The following is a 21,863-nucleotide window of genomic DNA, read 5'->3' on the forward strand; positions in this document are numbered from 1 at the left end:
TTTTAAAAGTCAAACCATTGTTAACCAATCACTTTAAGTCTTTATTGTATGTCACGTTGCACTTGTCACAAGCACTGCTTTACTGAGTTGCTACATCCACTGTGTTGTTGATTTTTTAAATTGAATTATATAATGCTTTTATCTTTTGAAATACATGTAAATTTTGAATTGAATTTGTTCAGACTCTGTCACATCGTTCCGTGCAAGCCTTGCAGGTGAGTTGTAGTCTACAAATGTAGACCCACATCCGCAGTGTGTGTAGTATGTGTACTGTACCTCAGCTAATTCAATGAGTCTGCATAGCAGACTAGGTCTACTGAGGCTGCAGAAGTGGCTCGCTTCGCTCGCCCGTTCAGGCTGGTTTGATCCTCACGAGCCATTCAGAGTGTGCATAGCAGACTAGTACCCTTTTTAGACAGGCTAAAATTTCCTTAACCCCGTACTATTGGTGGGGCTAAATGGCAATTTAGCCCCACCTATAGTACGGGGTTAAGCTTAGCCCACTTTCGTTTTACACAGCGTTTTTGCAAAGTGGGCTAACCCCACCTATAGTACGGGATTATTTGGCCCTGCAAAAAAGCAGGGTTATCCCACCAATTGCGGTGCTAAGAGCAATAGTACGGGGTTAAGATCGCATGTGTAAAACGAAAGTGGGCTAAGCGCTCCCATTCATGCCCCGCAACAGAGCCGGCCCTGTTGTCCAATCAGAGGTAAGTATAATGAATATTCATGACAGCTATCACGGTGATGAAAAAAAGCGCGCGCCAGAAGTCAGCGATTTTGGATATGACCCGAATGACCCCTCAGTGCGCTCGTGAATATTCATGAGCTACCAATAGTCCGGGGTTAGCGAGTTTCGTGTGTAAAAAGCAAGCATTCCTTATCCGGGGTTAGCAAAAACAATTTGGCATGTGTGAAAAGGAAAATAAATAGTACAGGGTTAAGGATAGTACGGGGTTAGCGATAGTCCGGGGTTAAGAAAATCCTGTGTAAAAAGCCTATAGGTGAGTTGTGGTTGATTGGCAATCATCAGGTACTACATATAGGTTTGAAGACAGACATTTTTCCTCATTTGTAATTTACCCTTTCTTGTACTTATCTTATATCCCTTTCATAAATATAAATATATATATCTCTGACCAAATTATGAGGCTATTATCCGCATAATGTGGTCGTAAAATCGGAGGACCAGAGTTATCCGAATTATTTTGATGCTGCTATTATCCGCATAATAGCAGCATCGGGACCAGATTTTGATTTATGAACGCATTTCCATGCGGATAATTGCCATGGTGGCATGGTGCGGTCACAATGTCACCCTTTTCCAACACAACCCCATCGGAGGGGGCGTGTGCAGTTGCCATGACCATTATCCGCCTTTTTCAGGTCGGGCGCTCATAAAAAAAGGGTGGAATATTTTCGGAGTTTGTGAACACAATTTTTATTGAATTATCAGTATTACTCTTAGGCGGATAATTGGAGGATGGGTTTATGAAAGGGGTATTAGTTCTCTTTACTTATATATGTTTTGCTCTCTTTATGCGCCTTGAGCATTTAATCAAAATAAAAAAGACGCTGTATAAATCTATTGCCCGCAACTCACCCGCAACAAAGTTTTGAGCATGTCCAAATGTTTATGCATGCAATTCAGACTTGAATGCTCTTCTGCGAGATACTGTCAATGGGGATAATGCAATGCAGACAATGCAATAATAATATATGCTTTTCACACTGCATTTCCTTAACCCCATACTATCCTTAACCCCGGACTATCCTTAACCCCATACTATCTTTTTTTCGATTCACACTGTCTTTCTTAACCCCATACTATCTGCTCAACCGTGGTTAATGCCTTAACCCCGGACTATCCCTCAGCTCATGAGCTGAGGGATAGTCCGGGTTAAGGCATTAACCACGGTTGAGCAGATAGTATGGGGTTAAGAAAGACAGTGTGAATCGAAAAAAAGATAGTATGGGGTTAAGGATAGTCCGGGGTTAAGGATAGTATGGGGTTAAGGAAATGCAGTGTGAAAAGCATATATTATTATTGCATTGTCTGCATTGCATTATCCCCATTGACAGTATCTCGCAGAAGAGCATTCAAGTCTCAATTGCATGCATAAAACTTTTGGACATGCTCAAAACTTTGTTGCGGGCAATAGATTATGTAGCGTCTTTTTTATTTTGATTAAATGCTCAAGGCGCATAAAGAGAGCAAAACATATAAGTAAAGAGAACTAATACCCCTTTCATAAACCCATCCTCCAATTATCCGCCTAAGAGTAATGCTTCTTTTTTCCAAAACCATATGTACAAAAACGTAAAAATGACCCTATGATTGTGATTGTGACAGTCCTATGTAAAAATGCATAGTACCGTAGTCTTTCAAAAATGTGGAGCAAATTGCGATGCAATACCAGGAAAATTATTCCCTGCACACGATAAATGGGATTTTTTTTGCAAACACATAGGCCTACTATTGTAAGACTAAGAGAATGAAATTATAAAAAAGAGATTGGAATGGTGGGGGGGGGGTCCTCTTTCCTCACCTCCTGTAAATGTGTATTAAATGGACTCTATTAAGTTATCATCCTTCCATTTCCATATTCCCCCAATATTCCCTAATCAAGCACATTTATGTAAAAAATGTCATCATGCTTTCCCCATTCTAACCAAGAATATGACAGCGCTTGTCATCAGCTAATTTAGTCTCCCAGGATTCGCTTACTGTCACATCAGATTAATTTGAAATCCCCGAGAAGCTGTTCAGATTTGAATCATATACTGTAGTGAGAGACTGGCTGTATTCACACCCGCCCAATCACAAAAACATCTGTGAAATCAAATGGGTGTTAAATTGCCAACTCGTCCACTCACCACATGGTCTAACTTCATTTAGTCTAAAGCCATTACGTCCATCAAATCAACACTTCTTCTAACAGCAATTTAGTCCAATAACCATTCTGGTCCAATCATCATTTCATCTAATAACCAGTTAGTCTAATTAATACCCATTTTATTTTCATTCATTTCGCCCAATAAACACTAAGTCCAATATTATAGACCAGATGGTTTATGGACTAATAACTACATTACTCTTGGACCAATTGGTCATTAAACAAGTTGGTAATTAGACCAATTGGCATTGGAAAAATTGGAAGTAAACTGTGAAATCAAGACACTAAAAAAGGTTTATATACAGTTGTGTAGTGTACATACACTCAGGAAATTCAAAGAAAAGCTGACACTTGCCAAACATCATAAAATTTACTGCATCTTATGAAATATTTGTTCTATCATGACGAATTTGATTTAAAAAAATGAGTATGTTGTCATTGTCTTGCCCCTTCATCACATTGCTTTGTCATCAGGAGCTGAAAAATATGTCATTTTTCCCCCAAAATATCTTCATAGTTTAGACAAATTAAAAATAGACACATGTGCTAATTGATTCTCAACACATACACTTCAGATTACACTTTTTGTTCAGTGGTGACATATCATGATAGAAAATGTAATATAAATCATAGATTTGACATTAATATATTTCTATGAAACATGCTTTTCACACTGCATTTCCTTAACCCGATACTAACCTTAACCCCGGACTATCCTTAACCCTGGGCCCATACTATCTTTTTTTTCCATTCACACTGTCTTTCTTAACCCCATACTATCTGCTGCAGCCGGGGTTAATGCCTTAACCCCAAACTATCCCTCAGCTCATGAATATTGATGATTATACCATACAGAGCATGATTAATGTGCAATTCGATTTCTGTGATTGGCTTATGCTTAGCCCCACTTTCCTTAGCCCTTTTTCGTTTTCATACTGCATCTCTTAGCACCGCAATTCTGGTGCTAGCACCACAATAAGCCGGCTAACCCTGCTTTTTTGCAGGGCCAGATAGTACCGTACTATTTACCGTGCTAGCCCACTTTGCTAAAACGAAGTGGGCTATATTAAAGCTTAACCCCGGGAAATTGGTGGGGCTAAGACCCCCCCCTTACCCCCACCAATTTCACGGGGTTAAAAAAAGTGCAGTGTGAAAAGCATATCTGAAAATATATATTTTTTTGATGATAATTGTTTCTGATGTTCAATAGTTTGTATTTTGTATTTTTGACGTTGATTGTTTTTTAAAAATAGTTATCTTGACATGTATTTAAACTGCAGGGCGCCTTTGTAAAGCAGTTTTAAGAATTGAACAGGCCTACCCTGCCGTATAAAATAAATAAAATAAAATTAAAATAATAATAAAATAATATCACAAACAATATAATACATTTGGCACAAATATTACTATTTTTTTTCTTCAAAGAAAATTCCACCGGAAATATACTTTTAATCCCAACGGCCGATCTGGAAAATGGGATGCGATGGGATGTAAGAGAATATTATTCCCTGTGACACTGTGTCAATTGAATGCTCAACTAATGCAACTTGAATAATAAATTCAGTCCAAAAAAACATGTTTTAATTTTTCAATACATTCTGCCCAAAAATTACAAGTCACTTGTACTTTTTGAAGGGTATTTTTTCTAGGACTAATAGACATTGTTTTCACACTGGCAAAATGGAAATACAAGGCTTTTCTTTTTTTATTGAGTGGGTGTGAACGCATATGTGAGTGACACGAGTACGGGTGGTCTAACACTCTTGTCCATTACAGCGACCGTCTTTCCAGGGAGTTGAGTCCCTGGTCTTTCTGACAAAACCAATTTTAATGGAAAACATTCCTAACGTGAAAGCTTGTACTTGTCTAATTTTCTGTTCATCACCTATAGGCCAAAGTTAAAGGACAAGTCCACCCCATCACTATTTCTTTTGTTTTTGTATTGTTTGAATTATACAATATTTCATTTTTTACAGATTTGAAAATTAGGACCAACTTGACTGAACCATATATTTTTCTGTTTATCACCTATAGGCCTCAGTTAAATTCCTTCAATGCATTCAATCTCATTTTTAAATCATGAACAGGAATACAGGATTCTCAAATATATTTGAAAACAAAATGGAAGGGTTTTTTACCCCAAGCACAAGCACAGAACTGACAGGGCACCAACTTTAATACCAACCATGATAAACCCTACATGTAAGTACTTCCTACAATAATACCGTGTTTACACAGTGACACGGCTCGGGGGTTCGACACGCGAGCCATGCTCAACACGGCAATTTTATGCTGTAAAAACGCGATCAGTGTGATCCGCGAGCCGTGTCGAACACGGCTTTTTTGATCCGCCAAAATCGTAGGTTTCAACCCGCGAGCCGAGTCAGACTCGGCAATTTTTTCGTGTGTAAACAGAAAGCCGTGTCGAACTCTCTTGACCAGGTCACTGCGCGCGCTTTCACTTTTGGCATTGTTGTTGTTCGCACGGACAAGATTCGATTCCGGCGGTGAATTTCCTGCGTTTAATTTGTGACGTCATAATTCTTCTTCCGTTCAAGATCCGTGAGCCGTGTTGAACTCGCCTTTTTATATGTACGTATAAACCAATCTCTGATCCCTTCTTCGCAGTGTTCAACCCGGCTCGCGGATTCAACACCCGAGCCGAGTCAATGTGTAAACACGGTATATGTAGCTGCACTTGTACAAATAATGCAGACTATTTCAGAATTCACAAATTCATAAAAGGGGGTACTGTATGAGGCGTTATCATTACACTTTCTAAAACTATCAGAATCCGATTCAGGAAACCAGTTTGGAAGATTTATTTGCTAACAGTCCTACTTAATCACACAAAAGTGGTTTTCTAAATCACTTCACGTAAAGCAATCTAGTTGCTATGGAAACGTTCTCAGTAGGGCGACACGTTTTGCGCGAAATTCAAAACCGCAGCATAGGCATTCTACACATGTCGTGTGGAGTAGCGCGCCCAAAATGTGTGAAGATTGCTTACCGAAGAACGGTTGTGTCCTCATGCTAAAATCAGTTTAACAAAGGCAATGCGATCGTGAAAACTACATCGCGGGGTGGTTTTCTGAACCGGTTTGGAAGATCGCCTCCAAGACCGCTTCGACCATTCTCACCACAAGTTAAACTAGTTTCAACAAAACTAGTTTCCAGTAAGCTAGTTTTAGGAAGGTAGTGAGAATGGTGTTTTTAAGTGACCCGTATCGCCTTTAAAAAGGCATCTATCTCAGTATTCAATGTTTGTGTTTTACAAAATCACATTTTCATGACCTCCCCCCCCAAAAAAAGTATTAATAAATTGTGCAAATATAGTTTGTACAGATTGGTTCTTCAAAAGTGTGATTCTATGGTGAGTTTTAGGTTGCTGAATATTCAAAAGCAAGAACATAAATATTTGGGAATATTCAGGTATTTTCCTTATTTATTTCTCACTGTGTAAAAATGAGTTGCAAGGGAATTTCAATTTTCATACAAAAATTGAATGGCGCTCAGTGACGCCTGGACCTGGAAGCATCAGTTAGTACTCAAATGCAACTTTAGAGATGCATGCCATAGGTGTGGAGTGTGTTATGGTGTGGAGTGGTGTGGTCATGGAGTAACTCCTTTGTGTCGTGTGTTGTGTTGTGGTGGTCGTGTTGTGTTGTGTTTTTATGAAGTCATATGGTGTTTTGTACTTTGGTAGTGTGGTGTCTTTGTGGTGTGGTGTTTTTTTAATGTGGTGTGGAATTTTTGTGGCGCGTGGTGATCACGATCGTCCATGATTGTGTCGTGCCAACAGCAGAAAACGATAAACAATGAAAACATAAATTATGGGCATTGCTATCATCAATTTTCGGCATTTGGCCATATCATGTTCAGAAGTCATTAACCCTTTACACGCTAACGTTGCAATTTTGCACATTCGTACGATCACATTCAACAATCGTAATAATTAGTTTTCTCCTCTAACTTCATATTTGAGAAGCTGATGAATGGCAACAGTTCTGGACAACATTTGTATAAAAATCATCAGTATCAATGGTTCAAAATTGAAATTTTGATTCAAAGAAAATAACACGGAAACAAAATTTTGTCATTATCATTCCCCCAAATTAATTCAGCTTGCAAAGACTTAAATACATGCAAATGCCAATTGTGGCAATTTAATTTGAAAATGAGTTTGTGCAAGTACCCTATAAAATGACCACCTAAGCGTATGTGCCGTAAGATTCTAGTTCAAATTTCAATATTATCGAGAAAGAACACAAATATGGTATACGGGCTAGTCGTTCCCGAGCAATATTATACATTTTCCAACATGTTCTCATCGTGTTGGTGATCTTCACTGAGGAAATTCTTCAGCTTTAGATTTGAATATTTCACAGAGTTGGGTTTCTGTAGATACAGTACATGTATGTAACCAATTAAACCCGATCAAGATATACCAGTGAAGACCGGTGTGCAATTGCTGCAGTTGGTACACTCTACATGTATATATATATTCCAAGAATTTAAAATAAATCAAGATCGGCTGTGAAAAAAGTGTGAATAGTGACCAGCTGAATATTAGATTTAAACCTTAATGAGAAATGCCAGTAGTTGCATTAACACTGGTTTCATGAGAAAGTCTGTAAAACCAGGCTTAATTGTCAGAATATCATCGAAGATCTAGACCTTGTACAGTTACACAAACTGAACTTTGTGACGACATGAAATCTACGCTGAAAAACGTTCACACTGAAGATCACAAACACAGATAGGCACACGTGGGACAGTGTATCATTATTGCTGGAATAAAGACCCGACGGAAGTGACCGAATCCGCGCTTATTTTGCTTATTTCTCAGCAATTTCACAATTTCTCCCAGAATCATTTGGCACATATTTTTTATTCATACAAACAGACACTTGGGTGGTCATTATATTCGATTCTGTAAAAAGTCATTTTGAGATCGTTACCAAAACTGGAATTTATATTTAATTGTTGATTTAAATATAAATCTAAAAGATTTGAGTTTAAGTCTTTTGATATTTAAAAGTTAATACTTAAGATTTAAAATAAATTCAAAATTTGGCTGGTCACTATACACAGCCGCACTGGATTTATTTAAATCCTTGGAATATCCTTGGAGAGCACCAGTCTCACACTCGGGAGGTTGGGAGTTCAAGCCCTGGCCGCATGACAAAAGATAAGAAGATGGGAGTTGCTGCTACCCCGCTTGGCGTTAAAGGGGAAGTTCACCCTGACAAAAAGTTTATTGTAAAAATAGCAGAAAAAATAATTTAAAAAATATTGCCGAAGGTTTGAGAAAAATTCATCAAATAATTAAAAAGTTATTAGAATTTCAATTATTTGATTTGTGACGTCATATGCGAGCAGCATTCCTACAGAGCGAATGGTAAAAAATCAATGAAATGTCATTTTCTCAGAAAATTGAAAATGGTTTTCACTGTAACTTTTGTATATCAATAGACAAATCATTTCACACCCGATCATGAAAAGAAAACAAAATTAAGTCATCAGGAACCATACAAAATTTTAAATATATACATTTTATATTATATAACACATGGGGCAGCTGCTCGTTTATGACGTCACAAACCCAAAATTTTGAACTCTAATAACTTTCTTACTCTTTAACGGATTTTCCTCAAACCTTCACCAATATTTTTTACTATTTTTTCTGCTATTTTTACAACAAAGTTTTCTTCAGGGTGAACTTCCCCTTTAAGAGCAGCGTCGATCTAGCAATGTACATTGGCTGCTGGGCAATAATAGGGCAAATTAATTTTGGAGAAGGCCCTTTAAATTTCAGATTTCAATTTCCAACAATAAAGAAGAAATAAGTATGGATTTAACCTTTGTTGCTGCAACTACTTTCCTTTACCCTTAAGCCATTAAATCCGTCAACATTAAGAAAATATTGAGTAACTTCTTGTTTTGTTTTTATTGGTATAATCCACCATTTTTGTATTGTCAACTACTGTCAACGACTTTTAACTGCAAAATATAATTTATCGATAGAAGAATTTGTACAGCTTTAGCCTTAGACCAACTGATGAAAGATCCAACTTCCAAGTGTATTCAAGGCTTTAGGACTTTACTTTAGTTGATGGTACAAACCAGAACTACCTGGTACAAACTATTATTAAAACAAACATTAAAATAGCAGTGTATATAAGCATGAAATGCATGATTAAAAAATATGATATTCAAAATCTTTAAATCAAATAAGGCCTAGGCCTTTTTGCAATTCAATCAGGACAGTGTTTAATAATAGGCCTAAAAGTATAACAAAATACATCTTATGATAAATCTGAAACCACATTCAGGTCTAGGCAATGCTCAAATGAAAATATTTACCTAATCCATGCTGGGCCTGGGTGAATATAGGGTCCAATAACACAGACTGAGGCTTGTTGTTGTATCCAGCCCCCAGATCGCTCTCTTCAGGTCAAAATCCTTTTATAACGTACTGCAAAATATAGGTGAAATATTGGGTGCAATAGTCAGAATTATTTACTGGTGAACATTCATCAACACAGAGGTGTGTGATCAACAGAGGTGTGCGATAGTAAAAACCTATGCACTCTGATCAAACACACTGTAAACACATTATTCTATCACCATGTGTGTGTACACTGGATGTATGCTGATCAGAAAAGAAAACACACAAATTGATACACACTTGTAAAGTCAGTCATAATGTACACAAGCAAATAACCTTGATACTGAGCGGGCCGCATACAGAGAGCAGTTGTAATAAAATGTAGATCAGTTTAAGGTCAACCCCGTTTTATGCATGCATGATCTCTAGCGTTATTCTCATCATGTTCATTTTCGGAGTGCTGACAACGGCACTGCACACACCATTCATCATAATAGGTCGCGTTACCTATTAAATGTTTGAACAATCAATTGAAGTCCAACTTCTGGTTTTTCAAAACAAGATGGTTTAAGCTGGGAATAGAAAGGTGGCTGATAGAGTGGTGACACAACATTAATTTGCTCACTGCGACAATTGCTCCGGGCTTAATATCGTCTATTAAAGATGTTGGGTTAGGGATGCAATAGGGGTTAGGGTTGCAATAGGGTTTAGGGCTAGGTATAACCAGCGCGCGGCACTGGCACTGGTCCGACAGTCCCAGACCAGTGCCAGCAACTTTTCAGAAATAGCCAGATATTGTACTGGTCTGACATGACCAGTAAAACATTTATCAAACTAATGATATTTTCTCCTCTTTAGTAAATAATTAGAAATGGCTTTGGCACCTTAAAAAATGGTTTTCCAAAATTGAGATATGGTTCCAGAGCTACCATAATGCATGAGACTCAAGCATTTTGGACTCTTCAAATCCCCTCAAATCTCTGTCTCACGCAACTATCACAGCCTATTCCCATATACATTATCCCCATATACATTGTACACAATGTCTGTGATCTCACTCAGATTAAGAGAAAATCTCACGCATATAGCTGGTCTTTGAACTTGGTATCTCTGTGGTTCTCATGAATAATGTTGTGTGTGTGTGCATGTGTTTACCATTTATTAGTATTTGAGGGGGCAATAAAAGCGATAAAAGACAGCAAAAAAAAAACAAGTCTTTATGATATCCTTAATTTTGGGGACCAGCAAATTTTAGGTTTGGACCAGTAAAAAGTGGAAAAAACTGGGTATCTTCTGGTCTAACATGAATAGGTTGGACCAGTAGAAAAAAGGGAACTTATAGTATGGAGCCAGGGTACGGTATATTATCTCAACATCACATTGCAGCTTTATACTCAATTACTTATTCACAAAAACACCACACTTTGAAATTAATACAATACTACATTCATGAACTTATGGCTATAAAGTAAATGGGTATTTACTTTCACTGTATATAATTTTTATAAATTACTATTTATGGTTTTAAATGTTTAATGAGGCATTTTTTTATGTTTATTGACTTGAAGATCAACAAAAGAAATTTCCAATATGGATTAATAAAGATGAACTTGAACTTAAATTTGACTCTAAATGACATTTGACCTTGATAAAAGACTTAGTGCAAGATGATCAGCGATACCTGATTACCCCAGACGTAAACTTATCCACCTCTTTGGATCACCCCTATGTCCAAGTTTTATGAACTAGATCCATAAACTTCCTACGCTATAGAATGGTAATTAAAAAATACCCTAACATGGCCAAAGTTCATTGACCCTAAATGACATTTAACCTTTATATTCATGTGACCTGAAACTTGGGCAAGATGTTCAGTAATACTTGACTACACTTACGTCTAATTTTTTATGAACTACTTATACTTTTTATTAAAGTTATGATGACATTTCAAACACTTAACCTTAGGTTAAGAGTTGATGCCGATTCCCCCAACAAGGACTATAAAAGTTCATTGACCCTAAAATGACCTTTGAACTTGGTCATGTGACCAGACACTATTAAAAGGCAGAATGTTCAGTAATACTTGACTATGCTTTATATACGTCCGAATTTCATGAACTAGGTCCATATAGGCCTACTTTCTAAGTTATGATGTCATTCAAAAAAATTTCAATGTTGATGCCGCCATCAGAAAAGCGGCACTATATTCTCGCTCTGCTTTGCAGGAGAGAAAGTAACATTAGTTGACAGTTTGATTTTTTTTTTAATATAGGAAACATGATGAACATATACGGTGGATGTACGCCGAAAATCACAGTTGAATTGCAAAAAACTTTGGAGGGAAATCAATTACTAGTACATGAATAATAACAGGGGGGTATTCAAAGGAAGAAATTTATAGTAAAAACAAGGACCAGGAAAGAAAATACAAGTAATACAAGTAAAAACCTCCAAAACCAAAAAGCATACTGTAAACTGAACTGATGATAGGCTATTCAAGAGAAGTGATCATAATGATGATCAGTTCAGTACTTCAGTTATTCCACTTTTTAATATTAAAGGTATAAGATAGTGGTTATGGCAAACAATTATTTCATGAGAATTCAAGTCTGAAAATTGTCAAAATATTATCATACATCTAGATCTGGTACATTAATGTGAACTTATCTTTGTAAAATCTTGAAATCTTAGCCCCAAATCGACAATTCTGATGATCACTAACCAAGAAAAGCATATGTGGGAGAGTGTATCAATATTGCTTCGAAAAATACCAGACCTTTGATGGAATTTTCTCAGCAATTATGCAATTTATTCCAGAGATATTTTGGCACATATATATATATATACAAACACTTTGGTTGTAATTTCATTGGATTCTGTTCGAACTCATTTTGAGATCGTTATCACAACTGGTAGGCCTACTTTATCTTTAACAAGTGGAATGCCTCTGGCAGTCTCGCGGCTCTCGCCCGCATAATGCGATTCAATATACATTGTAGCAGCAGTGCTGACATTGAAACTAATGTACTGTCTACAACTTTCAAAGTTTTGACGACATTTAAAAAAAAAAAAAACATTTGTTTAAGATTTTGATGTTGATTCCCCCAACATGCTCTAAGTTAATTGACCCTAAATGACCTTTGACCTTGGTCATGTGACCCGAAACTCAAGCAGGATTACTTGATTACCCTCATATGTCCACGTTTCATGAACTGGATCCATATATGTTATACTTCAAGGAAAACAAAACCCACAGAGATAAAATCAATCTTATTTGAAAGAGTGAAATGAGAGGAAGTTTGAAAGCGAGTTATGGAAGTTTGAAAAGTCTTGTACTTTCTATGGGGATCCATAAAATTGCCAAACATGCTTTAAAATGGCTGATTTTGTGGACAACCCTCCCTTTGTTTTGTACACATATTTTCAGATTTTCCCCTTTATTTTACATATTTCACATCATCTCCTCCTGACCTTATCATATACATGTATGTGGTGTGAATTATATTTTCCCATGTCATATATGTTATGCTCAGGAGGCAATATGCAATTTTAAAGATAATAAGGGAAAATCTGAAAAATTGTGTGCAAAACAAATGGACAGTTGTCCACAAAATCAGCCATTTTAAAGCATGTTTGCCAATTTGAGGATCCCCATAGAAAGTACAAGACTTTTTAAAAGTCCATAACTTGCTATTTCACAACCAATATTGATGAAACTTGTTTTACTATTGTTCCTCTTTATTTAACTCTTTCCAATAAGATTGCTTTTATCTTTGGTTTTGGTTTCCTTTAAATTATGATGATATTAAAACAATTTTTAACCTTACTAAAAGCTAGGTTACGATTTCAAAATTGACAACGCCGCCACCACCGTTGAGAAAAGCGGCGCCTATACCTCGCTCTGCTATGCAGGTGAGACAAAGACGGAAAACACATAGCACACAAGCCAAGGAGAAATGCTATAAAAGTATACAAGGAACATACTACATGTACGTCCCAGTAGGCCTATTCTGAAAGCCATGGTTTCACAAGGGGCTTCTCACACATGAATCTTGAATCATCATTGTAATGATGATTGCTATTGTAATCGTGACTGTGATTAGCGTTTGTGATTCAGATCATGTTCTAGTTTGGTTTCACACATGCTAAATATTGGTCATTAGCCCTATTTATCACTGGAATCATCATTCAAATTACAATTTTCTTACCATGTGAAACAGTGACACAGTGACCACACTTTTATGCAGGGGCCGCGGAACGGTTGTTAAAGTGAGGGGGCTGACCATGCAAAAAAGTCACAATTGTATGGTAATTTTTGCATTTTGGTACACGGTTTTGGAAAAAAAAGTGGGGGGGCTGAAGCCTGAAGCCCCCCCTCCCCCCCCCCCCCCCCCCCCCCCCCGTTCCGCGGCCCCTGTTATGGAGTGAAAGTTGCCAACTCATTCATTCATCAATCATATCATATTGGATGGCTCAGAATAGAATACCAGAAATATTCCAAGAGTTTGGGAAAATCCAGGGGGCCACTTCCATTGACTAGTGGACACCATGCGCGACCATGGGGTCTCGAAAAGCACCCTAAACACGTATTTTCCATATTCTGAAAATGCATCCCTTAACAAGTTGGCGTGTGAAACCCTACCCTTAACAAGTATTGGAAACAAAACGATACACTTGCTTGGCAAGTATTCCGTGAAATGAACCCCTAAAGAAGTACAGCGATATTTTATTGTTATGTCACGGGTCCGTCGGTCATCTAATTTACCTTTTCACTTTGGTTTTATTATACGGCCATACCTCGCGCAAATCGGACTCTAAACACGTAGTGTTGGGGAAAAAAGGACATCCTTTATAAAACATTTTAATTTTTTTATCATCCACGCAAATTTGACCCTAAACACGTAGCTTTCCTAACGAAATAGATACCCTTTATTCATTATTTTTGTATTCTTGACACCCTTATCCCGTTATGTACGTAACGTGCCCTATCTTGAAAAAAGACATCCTTTTTACGTGTTTTTTGGTCGCGCATGGTATCCACTCGTCAATGTAAGTGGCCGCCCCCTACGGGGTGGGGGGGGGAAATATTCCACGAAATGCAGACAAGTGGAATATAGGCCCTAACGAGTGGAATATTTCTGGTATTCCTGCCATCCAATATATCGATTATCATCTATCCTTTAATCAATGAATCCCAGTTGTGGGTCGGTCATTGGAGGTGCACATCAGTTTTAATCTATTAGTATTTTTTTCTCTCTTAATGATTTTTGTCACACTTTGTGTTATTATGCCCAGTGAATTTTTTTTCTTCTCCCATGTAAAGTTAAATACAGAACACAGCACGCTTTAATAGAAACGCCTGTGATTAAGCGCCCTATAAATATGCTCTCATATTTGATAGCAAATTTTATAGAGGCTGGGATATTCTTCGGATTTTGGTCCTTTTTAGGGATACGCTCCGATACTGCACAGGCAATTTATGCAGACCAAAATATGCGTTGTTAATGCATCGCTAGAACACTATATACACAATGTAAAGGATAATCAAAATTATTCTTATCAAAAATTGATCAAGACATGAATGGAAAAGAGTAGGAAAATTATACAACATTTAGGACCCTCTTCTTGTATTGGATCAATATATTCTGCTTTATTTCACATTGATTTAATAAAAGATGAAACAGTAAACAGTTTTTCTTCCCCCCCCCCCCCCCCCATTGTACATGTATATTACTCTGATATTTTACTCTAAGTAGAGTCTATATCATTCAATTCAAAATGAATTTCCAAACTACTGAATAGTCATTTTAGAGTGTATAGTAACAGGGATCTGTATATAGAGTGTATAGTAACAGGGATCTGATCTGCCAGGAACAAACATAAAATATCATTCTTCATTTCCCAACAGCACTTCGCTATTATCAACAACAGAGCGACTCTTGCAAACTGTGTATTACAGTATACATGTATGTGAGATACATGTAATTATTATAAAGACAGGCAGTGCTGACAAGACAAGTTGACCAGATAGATGTATTTTGGTGACACCGTGACATAAATTGAGGAAACAGAATTGATATTGGTGAACCTCACGAGGCTCTCAGATGGGACCAAAAGTCAGTCAACAAATAAATAAGAAGCATTTTTGTGAGTTTTGAAAAATATATGCATAAATCATGAGTTTATTGTTGAGTTTAGAAATTATGTGTAGAAGTTTTGAATACCCCAGCTAGTACGTGCTATTACCAGGGGCTCATTGCAGAAAGAGTTGCAATCCATCGCAACTCTGAAAATCCGATTGCGCAACTTGATTTTCAACCAATCAACAGCGCGCATTTGGGACTTGCGATTGATTTTTTGACTTGCATTTAAACGCAACTCTTTCTGCAACGGAACCCTGGTGATAGCACTAGCTGGGGTATTCAGAATTGAAATCACACTTGAAATGACGAAGAAGAAGCATTTTTGAAATTGTGGAAGGACGACAAACGACGGACGTCACGGCATAATGAACTAAAAAAAATATTAAACTAGTTGTTCTCAGTCATATCAGTAAAAATAACAATAGAAACATGTCATTGAATGCTCAATAAAAACTATTACTTGTTCACTGCAACCACTCTGCCTCTAGGTTGGGAATCTGCAGTATGTAGATGTATGCCGCATTGTACTAATTATACCGGTATATATAGATCTAGCACACATTAAAAAAAAATCATTAAAATATCACTTTTGTATTACCCCATAATTTCCATACAGTTGCAATTTATTTTTCATTGGTAACTGGGGATCATTTTTGTATTCACCAGAGCATACATGCCACATAGGGAGTAAGAACTATGTCGGTTATACCTTGTTCATATTGAATGAGTGAATTACTGATTAGGTACATTTAATATATCCCCAGATCCTGTCTTTATAAAAATGGCATTATCATAAATATTAACATTATCATCAGTATCATCTTGATTATGGCAATTTTTCATCATTTCAATGTATGTCATTATCATCGTCTTCGTCGTCATCATCATCACCACCACCACCACTAACGTGTCGTTAATCATCACAATGATCACCATAAAATAAAATGAGTAGATTATGTTCATGTATATGTACGCTAGTTAGACATGCATGCCATGATTATCTGATCGTGCTGTGATCATGGTGATCACTGATCATCATTTGTATCGTCTCATCCAGCCAAATTAAAGTTAAAAAAAACTTACTGTACCTTCAAATTCAATATAAGCCTACAGACAGTGTAGCAGTCTGGAAATTCCGTCTACTACTATCGCATCAGTAACCTTCCAACTTCTTGAAAAAAAATCATTAATTCATCCCTTACACAGTGCCTGAAATATATATACACACGGCATGCAGGCATACGCTCAGCACACATGTGAATGAAGCAATCGACTCTCATTTGTTTATTATACGACTTTTCGACAACAGATGGGGACATTCGAAAGAAAAATCGCATCTCAGCGATCAACCCACTCAGAAGTACAATAACTATCTATGTCATTCTCTCTTAAGGGGGAAGTTCACCCTGAAAAAAAGATATATAAAAAAAAATAAGTTCTAGGTTCAATGAGATTGATGTCAAATTCGTAAAGAAGTTGATACATGTAAATGCTAAACCATTTTTTTAATCGTAATCCTGTTTTTTTTTTTTATTCCAGACCAACAATTCCTTTAGACCTAGGCCTAATCTTTTGACAGTTTTATTTCTTTCTTCTTCTTGTAAATATCATCTCTCGGACTAGCCCAATTTCCACATTGGTACCCCAATCCAAAGAAAGATTTTTTGATTGCCTGTTAAAGAATCTATTCTTAAAAAAAATGAAAACATTTATTTCTTTTGTCAAATATTATTTTATTTAAATAAAAAACGACTGAAAAACCCGACAGAACATGAGTGCTAAAATTCTATACGAAACATAAATAATGATAATACAACAAAAGCATGATTTGAAAACAGCGTAATCAAAATAAAAATCTGCAGCAAAATTATATTTCTACATATCCTATTATTAAAATGCTACAAATTTATTATTTAACAAAACTATAATGTTCAACTGCCCTGGAGTAATTTAACATAGACTCGAAAAGCGATAACTGAATTTGTTTAAAAAGACACAATATTTGGCGTACAACATAATGAAATTCGATTGAACTATGTTCATTAAAGTGACTTGAAGAAGAGTGGGTTGATTGGTTTGACGATTTATTTAATATTTCATTTGATATAATGTATATAGAGTTTGCCTGAATTTTTTTCGTTTTTGTTCCCCTTGTTATGTAATATAGGCCTACTCTGCATGGATTATTTTTTCATAGTTTGTTTGTTTTTTCTTATATGTTTTAAACAATGGATTAAGTTATTCTCATCCAAGCTGCAAAGTTCCATAATACTGTAGTACATGTAGTATATATATTATTTTGTAATTTTTTTTTTACTTGTGTTCCATGTCCTTAACTTTTAATGCTGTTGTTGTTGTTGGAATTGAAATGAAATAAAGATTCATTCTTTCTTTCATTCAATGTTTCTCACACACTTTAAATATTCAATTATAATCTTATATTTCAAATACGAATTTTGTTCAAAATTTTGAATGTTGCATCATCTTAAAGATTATTCAAAATATTTCCTTTCTGCAATACAGGCATTTTAATTTGCACCAACGAACGTAGAGGGCAGCAACACTGCCGTGTGTTGCTGCCCTCTACGTTCGTTGATTTGCACCATTGTGCTATTTACAAGCTTATGGAAGTTCATACGATGGCCTGTGAAGGCCTATAATCATCTTATAAAGCACCCTTAATCCTAGCATGATACAACTTTTTTTTAATTCTCATCTCATCTTTAACCACTGAGCAAATCATTTTTCATTGAAAAAAATATGGACGGCTTAATGCATAATTACTGTTTATTTTTCGTTTTCCTTTTTTTTTCTATCTTAAGTTTAACTTATTGATAACTTACCTTTTCAATCCTCTGTGTCTTTAATATATGCACATTATTTTAAACGAGTAAAGCAGCTTTTTTCAAGGCTCACTCACTACGCTCACTCGCTGCATCTCTCCTATAACTACATGCACTCCTTGAGAGACGATTTTGGTCATCATTCTATATTCCATCTATTGGAAATTTACTCGCTCGCGTATTGATTCTTTATATGACTGGTCTATTTTCAATACAGCTATCGAAAAAATCGTGAGAGACTTTTAACTGAAATATAATATATGCATTTACAATATATACCATGCCCGTGATATAGTAATTACGCACCCGTTGAAGGAGGGGCGACACAATTTGTCTTCCAACTACTGAAAATTTGCCCGCTCACATATTGATGTTAACAGTTCGTATCAATTGTAATTCTTTATATGACAGCTCCATTTTAACAATCGAAAATTCTTGAGAGGCTTTTACCTGAACGATGTAGTATAATGTACATATTTACAGTAGATGTAAACATTGCCAGTGATAATGATAATTACACACTAATTGAAAGAGGTTTTTTTACACCATTTTGTCTTCCAAGTACTGAAAATTTGCTCGCTTCGCTATCTCGCATATTGATATCACAACAAATCCATTACAATATAGAAATTGTTATAGGCCTGTAGCTTAAATATGGTATGTATCATAAACTAATAGGACCGGATTTACGCCAGTGGCTCGGGAAAAAATACAGCTCGCGCTTCACGCTCACATAAATTGTTTAAAAAGTTCTTAGAATATCCAGTATTGAATCGGAATATATAAAAAAAAATCAGCTCACATCGAATGATTAGTTAGATGGACATCCTGTTCGTGATTGCCAAAAGTGTTTAGAATGTCAACATTTTAGGTTAGAATACCAAAATTTTCATCTCGCTCTTCGCTCTCGCATCAATAATTGTTAAGAAAGATACCGATCCAGATCATGTTTACAAAAGCTGCTCCGAATGTTAAATTTTCTGGCTTAAGTAAATGAAATACCTCCAAAAATATCTCTCGCTTCGCTTTCGCATTATTCATTTTGACTGAAATAGATCTTCCTTAACCATGTCAACCAGTTTGTATGAAATTTCGAAAAGTACACAGGGGCGGCAAATTAGGTCGGGCCCCCGGGGTGCAAAAACCTGAATAGGTGCTTGTTATTTTAAAACACTCCAAGAGCGTATTCTGCGAACTCAGTTTGTTTTAAAGTTTGTATATAAAGTTATTTGATGGTATTGATCTAGTCCGCGGATAGGTCTCGAAAAGCGCATGCGTTATGATTAATATATTATACTAAAATTAAAAAAAAATCTTTATTTATCTTTTGATAAAGCTTTATAGATTCTGATTACATTTCAGAATATACACCCATTAATATTGATCAGTTCGATTATCTATTTAGCAATCATGTTTAGTAAGCCTGCATTATCTGCACGGAGTTGACATAAAAAGATACAAGTTTCTGTTTCGGTTTGTGGTAACTCCCGTAGGAACTCGGCAGGACAGCTTTTTTGCTGGTAAACGCCAAGCTGATTTAAAACCAATTACCCATGAAACATTTTACGTCTACGTTAATCAGTCACAGTGGCTGACCTTATGGACGACAGATATCACTCTCGGGCCTTTTTATCAGAGTGGAAACAATGGCAGATTCGAACTCACAACCTTGCGATATTGAGTTCATTGCCCTAACCACTGGACCACACGACCTGTAAGTTGATAGGATGTTTCGTAATGTAAGTTAGGTGGCTATTTATAAACGTCTTTCCTCGCAGTAGGCCTATATAGAGTCTGTACCTCTGGGTCGTGCTTGGTTAGAGCATTGTAAGGTTGCGAGTTCGAATCCTCGCTCTTCCATTGTCTCCACATTGAAAAAAAACAACCCGAGAGTAAATTCTGTCGTCTACAGTTTTAGCTACTACTACGTGTATGTCTGATAAACTTAGAATTCAAATTTACCTCTGCACTTTATGAGTTGTGACAGACTAATTTGTTATGTTCAAATTTAATTTATCATCTCTCGGCAGCCGCTATCAGAGTCTTCATGTGCCGAACCATACGGAATGCGGTTCAAATGGTTTAGGACTGTGAGATCAATCAATTTTTTTTTCGGTTTGCTTAGACATTTTCATCATCTTTTGTAAAAACAAAACCAATCATCCGTGTAGGAATCGAGATTTATTCTTAAAGGACAAGTCCACTCCAACAAAATGTAGATGTGAATAAAAGAGAAAAATCTAACAAGCATACACTGAAAATTTTTATCAAAATCGGATGCAAAATAAGAAAGTAATGACATTTTAAAGTTTCGCTTAATTTCACAAAACAGTTATATTCACATCCTGGTCGGTATGCAAACGAGGAGACTGATCACGTCTACTCAATATTTCTTTTGTATTTGATTATAATTTTCTCCTCATTGTCAAGCGAAACAACGATTTATTCCCCCCCTGAACATGGAATCCGAATTGCTTAAAACTATAGTTCAGTCGAGTTGGTCATTATTGTTAAATCTGTAAAAAATATTTTTTTATAATAATTAAACAACAAAACACATAAGAATAGTGAATGACGGACACCATCGACTGTCTTATTTGCATGCCACTGAACTGTGCATATCACTGTGTTTTTTTTTCAAAACAAAATAATAAACAAAACTTTCAAGTGTAATAACTTTCTTATTTTACATCCAATTTTGATACAATTTTCAGTGTTATGCAAGTTTGGTTTTTCTCTATTAATGCAAATCAACATGTTTTCTTTGTTGGACTTGACCTTTAAGTGTGAAGAGGTAAATAAGAAAAGACATTCTGATGATATGTGGAAGGAGAGAAAGTGCACACTGTAAAAACTGCGGTGCTAAAACTGACACCAATTGGTGTTAATAGAGGACCACACCCTGAGGTGTTAAAATTACACCCTAGAAATTAAACATAACACCAAAGAGTGTAAATGTAGCAACAAAAGGTGTTGTAATAACATCTATAGGTGTAAAACTAACACCACCAATTTAACACCGGTGTAAAATAACTGGTGTGGTCCTCTATGTACACCGGTTAACACCATAGTTTTTGCTGTGCAGTCACATCATAATGATGTAGGTAGTATTACATTTCACCACATTAAAATGGATATAATGTGATCGACAAGGGCGCCGGAAGCGGGGGGCAGGGGGGGGGGGCACTTGCCCCCCCAAATAAAATTTGGGGGGGGGCAAAAGGAGATTTTGCCCCCCCAATGTACCCCCTGAAAGTAGAAAAATTATAAATTATTTAAGGACAAAAGCAAACGAAGGCAAATACATTATCATAGCATGATCATAGTAAGCCTCTCGTCTTTCGACGAACAGTACCTCTGTGAAACATACCTTTGATAAGCCCCTTTTCATCTTATTACACTCTCAAAAATGAAGTGCTAATTCAGCTCTTAAAGAGCGTGTATAGTGACTGCACTCCGAAGTGCAGTCACTATACACGCTCTTTAAGAGCTGAATTAGCACTTCATTTTTAGAGTGTACAGTGTGATAACGTTTAACCTTTCAATGAATACATTTCAGACTAAAAGCGAACGGCAAATTGATAGTGGT

The 21,863-nt window shown here is 36.4% G+C and overlaps 1 protein-coding gene across 1 annotated transcript in view; it reads right to left on the reverse strand.

Annotated features, from left to right (window-relative positions):
- LOC121421546 (nuclear receptor subfamily 1 group D member 2-like) overlaps positions 1-16,680 on the reverse strand; it is a 45,464-nt gene extending 28,784 nt beyond the window's left edge. The window contains exons 1-2 of the mRNA XM_041616288.1: positions 16,520-16,680; positions 9,264-9,375 (exon numbers count right to left, since the gene is read on the reverse strand). The gene's annotated coding sequence lies outside the window, so the exon portion shown is untranslated. The remainder of the gene's footprint in view (positions 1-9,263; positions 9,376-16,519) is intronic.
- Between the last annotated feature and the right edge of the window lie 5,183 nt (positions 16,681-21,863).

This window comes from Lytechinus variegatus, chromosome 9 (genome assembly GCF_018143015.1).
Source record: "Lytechinus variegatus isolate NC3 chromosome 9, Lvar_3.0, whole genome shotgun sequence".
NCBI lineage: Eukaryota > Metazoa > Echinodermata > Echinoidea > Temnopleuroida > Toxopneustidae > Lytechinus > Lytechinus variegatus.